The following is a 5,537-nucleotide window of genomic DNA, read 5'->3' on the forward strand; positions in this document are numbered from 1 at the left end:
TCAGGTTTGCCATTTGGGGAAATAAACTAGAAAATTTATTAAGATACCAAAAGACTGAGTCCCAAAACCAGAAAGTGAAAGCCATCAGAGTAGTTATGACATTGGCACAGGTAGATAAAGTAAAAAGCACCCACATTCTCAAGCCTTTAAAACAGAACAGGCTACCTCAGGCAAAGGTCCTCCTCTCCCCACTCACAGCAACCACCCAGCGTCCGGGAAGAGCGCTCCCAGCAGCTCTGGCCCCTGGCAGTGCTCAGCAGAAAGTCCTAACTCAAAAAAAAAAAAAAGGCAACCGCCACCAACTGCCAACCGCAGGACCGTTAGCTCGGCTTTTCACTTTCTCTTGCTCTGCTATGTCAGCATGTCCATGGGGCATGAGAGATCTTTAATCCCATAACCCTTACAACATCACCAATGATAAGGGATGTCTCAGCAAAGAAGACAATGGGCTTATGGTCCAGGAGGCTGAGAAATACAAGGCTGAGGATGAAAAGCAGAGACAAGGTGTCTTCCAAGAAGAAAAAAAGAAAGAAAGAAAGCATGATATCCATAGAAGCAAAACATAAGTCAAGATATGTGTAGAAAATGGAAAGATTTAAGTCTCTCAAAAGAACACAAATCAAAAAGCCCAAACAAAATAACGTAAAAAATAATACAAGAAAACCTCCCAGACTCTAAATGTCAAAAAACAGAATCACTAAATCTATCCATTCCCTTTTGAACACGGTTGTCATTTAATGTGTAAACTATCTTTCCTAGTTGTGCTATCTGGATTTCTATTTTACATGATATGTCTTCAAATAAGTCATTGACAAAAATATTGAAAATCAGTTTTGAGAGTAGATCTCTAGAGTAAACCATTAAAGGCCTTCTTCTTGGTAGTCCACTAATAGCCAGTTTCATTTTGTGTATTTTGATATTGGTCAATGACTGTAATACTAAGGTATCTCTTCTTGAGGTGCAATATCATACACTAAGGATATGTAAGCATTTGTTTTCAGTATAGAATAAATGTTTTTTACTTTTTCATTTTTTTAATCCTAAAACATATTTTCCAATGTATTTTTTATATTCGTCCTTATGCTCACTCTTATATTTATATCATTGAAAAGTAAGACATATGTTGACTTAATTTAGAGGACTCTATACCTTTTTATTCATATAATTTTCTTCTATCTTCATGCTCTACAAAAGTTGTTGGCCTATACATTTCAATTATATTAATGGCAGCCTCCTACAAAATGACATTTTTTTCCTTTTTTTTCTTTTTGTGTTGGAACACATAATTAAAGTAACTCCGACAGTTCATTTATTTATTTTTTTCCAAGTAAAGTCTCTGAGCTATCCTCACATTCAAAAGGAACATGCCCATTGACTGTATCAATAACACAAGCTCTTGCTGGTTCTATAAAGCTAGAAATTCTACAATCCTGGTCCCAGTGACAGACCAGAACTTGGATAGTCTGATGTTGAGATGGGTCATCCCTGTAGTCAGAAAGACCTTAGCTCAAATACTATCTCAACTATGTGACCTTGTGCAAGTCACTCAGACTTAACCTCCTCATATGTAAAATGGGGATAATCACACCTATCTCAAAGCATAGTTGTGAGGATAAACGGAGATAACAAATTGAAAGTACTTTGCACAAATTTAAAGTACTTTGCAAACTTACAGTGCTATATAAATGTAGCTATTGTTATTAACAGTAATGTTGACAAGCTAAGCTATGTATTACGAAGTTCAACATCATCCAATTTGCCATCGGGTTTTATTTTGTCATGGTGGCCCATGAAGCAGAAGGGGAAAAAAAAATATATATATATAAACTAGTGGCAGAACATTGGAAAATAAAAGTGTCCTGAAAAATAATTTATACTTTAATAATTCATTAAAACTTTGTTATTCTAAGTGCAAGATTCTTTTAGATTAAAGTCGCAATACTAAATGGAAAATTTGAACAATATCAGTACTGACACTGTGGCTCTAAATTAAACCAGAAATAACTTTACATGTACTAAAAAAAAAAGAAACCTCATTAGTCGATGAGTTCCCTATGTATCCACATCATTCTTTTAAGAACCATACCTCTTCTTCTCCTCATTATAACTGTTTATATTTCTGCTGCCAAAATTTTATTCTTAAGAGCATCCTATGTCTCTGGGGCTAACTACCCTCTAGAAGCTTAGACTATTATTCCCTAACATTTTTTGAACTCTGAAATGCATTCTTCAAAAATCTCAGATTCACATCATACTATACACTGTTTTCCTCTCAATAAAATCTAAGTTAATATGGTTTTTCCTCCCAAATTTAACAAGAATAGCTCCCCCCCTTTTTTTTGGTTTCCTCTACTGATAGAAAAATGGAATTGTCATCAAGGCTTCCAATAATCCATAATACATAGCCACCTAGATTGCCTACAAATATCTCAAACTGAACTTATTTAACTGCTTTCACTTTAGACTTCACTATTTCTATAACCATCATTTATACAGTCTCCCACATTCAAAACCTTGGCATCAATTTTGAGTTTTCCCTCTTCCTTACCTGTTATATCCAATGTGATCTCAAATCCAGTAAATTTTATCTCTGTTGTCTGTTCTGTTCCTTCTTCTACCAACCTAGTAAAATGTGGTAGTATCAATTTTCTGACACTAAAATTATTGGAATCAATTACTTTTCCCCTAATAAATCTTATTTTCTCACTCTCTTGACCCTTCAATAAGTAAAAAGAGAAATAAATCCCCTTAAATTATATGAACAAGCTGTGATATAGGAATGTAATGGAATACTACTATGCTATAAGAAATAATGACCAGACAGATTTCAGAAAAACCTGGAAAGACTTACATGAACCGATGCTGAGTGAAGTGAGTAGAATCAGAAGAACATTGCACATAGTAACAGTAACATTATGCAAGGATCACTTATGATTGCCTTAGCCCTTCTCAGCAATACAATGATCCAAGACAATTCCAAAAGACTCAAGATGGAAAAGGCTATCCACATCCACAGAAAGAACTGATGGAGTCTAACTGCAGATAGAAGTAGACTATTTTCACTTTTTTTTCATGATTTTTTTTCCTTTGTTGTGTTTCTTTTTTCACAGCATGACTGATCTAGAAATACATTTTACATAACTACATACATGTCATCTATATCTTATTGCTTGCTGTCTTAGGGAGAAGGGGAGGGGAGGGAGGGAAAAACATTTGGAAATCAAAATATTTTTTAAAATTAATGTTGGAAATTGTCTTTACATATAATTGATAAAAGATACAAAAGACCTGCTATAAATATTTTTATAAGTAAAGGTTCTTTTCCTCCATCTTTGATCATTTTGAGTAATCAGACTATTAGTGGCATCACTTTGTTGATGACTATACACAGTTTAGTGACTTTTAGGTCATATATCCAAATTATTTTCCAGAACAGCTTGAGGAATTTATAGCTCTAACACAATACATTAATGTTCCCATTATCTGCTATCCTTCCACTATTTTTTACTTTCCCTCTGTGCCAACTTTGCTAATCTGATGACTTTAGTTTGAATTTATTTAATTGTTAATAATTTGGAGTATTTTTATCATGATTGTTGATAGCTTGAAATTTTTCTTTTGAGAACTGCCTTTTCATATACTTTAATCATTTATTAAATGGGGATATCACAATAGAATTATAATGGATAATTTTGCCTTTGGTTTTTCCCCCTCCAATCTATGCTTCACATTATATCTAGAGGATCATTTTCTCCCTACATATAAAATTGTTCATATAACTCTCCCTCTCAGAAAACCCTCAAGCATTCTCTCTGATCATTTGAGTAAAACCCAGGCACTTTTATGGCATTCAAGGTCTTCTAGGACCTCATGATACTTGAACATTCCATGTTTATTTAAAACTGTTCTTCCTTATGCAAGCTAGGGGACAAACCGAAAGATTGTCTCTTTTCCAAACAAATATTACATTTTGCCCAAGTTTGCATCTTTTTTAGACTATTTGCATTACCTAGACTTACTTCCCAGTCCTTCTTTGTCTGCTAAAATTCTATCCATCTTTCAAAACCTAAATCAAATATCACTTTTCTCAAAAAGTTTCCCTGATCTCTCAATCAGTCATATCCTTTCCCCTCTAAGACATAGAAAAGTGCATGATTATTCATCTCCATAATGTATTTAACATTAAAGTTTTACCTTATGTTCTTTTTCAGCCCTCAAATATCTCATTTCATTCTGGATATCTATTTTGTACTTAACATAATAAAATTTATATTATTCAATTTAATGTAACAAATATTTAGCAAACACCTACTTTGATACAGAATGCTGTGCTACTATTGTGTGGTATTCCACTTACACATTAAATTTGGTGCTGCCCTCATAGAACTTAAGGCTTCCTGGGAGATATGACAAATATTCAAGAAACTATAATGCTAAAAAAAAAAAGAATGAATAATAAGAGCTGTATGTAAAGGTCTGTGTTAGAATCATGGCAGGGAGGGAAAGAGTTATCTTCATACTTCACTTGAGAATGATTTAAATAATTCCTGGAATAAGTGAATTTGAATTTGAATACAGGATGGAATGTAATGGAGGGGTGATGAGGCTATTACAATTTATCCCATAGCAGTAATCTCCCTTTTCAAATGAGTATAATGATGTACATAGAAGGTTATGAAATAAATGACATGAACTAACGAACTGTATGGTGTCTGCCACTGTAAGAGTAGCAAAACTAGAAACTGAAAATGAAGTCTCTGATGCCCAGTTTCTCTGTTCACTCCACTCCTCTGCAGACCCTCTTATCTATTTCTCTCTCTATTCCTTTCAATATATAATTTCATCACATTCTGGAAGTACCCTCTTTTCTTTTATCTGTTCCTGAGTTAATAAAAGCATATTTTTCACAACTTTTTTTTCCTATTCTAGTTCTGAGGTCAGATTTCATTCTTTCCAAGTCTTGAGCATGTGCACAAGGCATCCATTTACTTCAAAGTGAGGTCTCCACACCTAAAAGAGATGTGATACGTTAAAGGAATTTTTTTAATATGATCTAGTGTGCTTATTTTAAACAGATCTCCTTTCCCTTCTTCATCTAATTTTATTTTTTATAGTCAAAATTTTAACAAGAGGAATCTTTACAGGGAGAGATACTGCCCCTATAGTATTTGAGTTTTTGACATTTTAGATATACCATTAATAATAATGATTATTAATGATAATAACTAACATTTAGCAAGTGGTTTACATTTACAAAGTGCTTTGCATACATTGTTCCATGTGATTCTATAACAATAACTGGGAGAATAAAGAGACTTAGGCAGCGTGGTGATTGTTTGTCCCCATTTTACAGATGAGGCAACTGTAGCTGAGAGAGTTTATGTTTCTTAGTTCTGTGAATTTCCAGATTAGTTAGTGGAATAGTAAAAACTGATCACCAAGAGAAATATGTTGTCCCTGGGATTCTATCTTCTACTTGAAAAATCAAATCCTATTTGAATTTCAAAAGGAATAAATATACTGATGATTATATTTTT

Source organism: Petaurus breviceps, unplaced genomic scaffold (assembly GCF_028583685.1).
Source record: "Petaurus breviceps papuanus isolate PSGF00001 unplaced genomic scaffold, PetGlider_PUasm1.0 90769, whole genome shotgun sequence".
Lineage (NCBI taxonomy): Eukaryota > Metazoa > Chordata > Mammalia > Diprotodontia > Petauridae > Petaurus > Petaurus breviceps.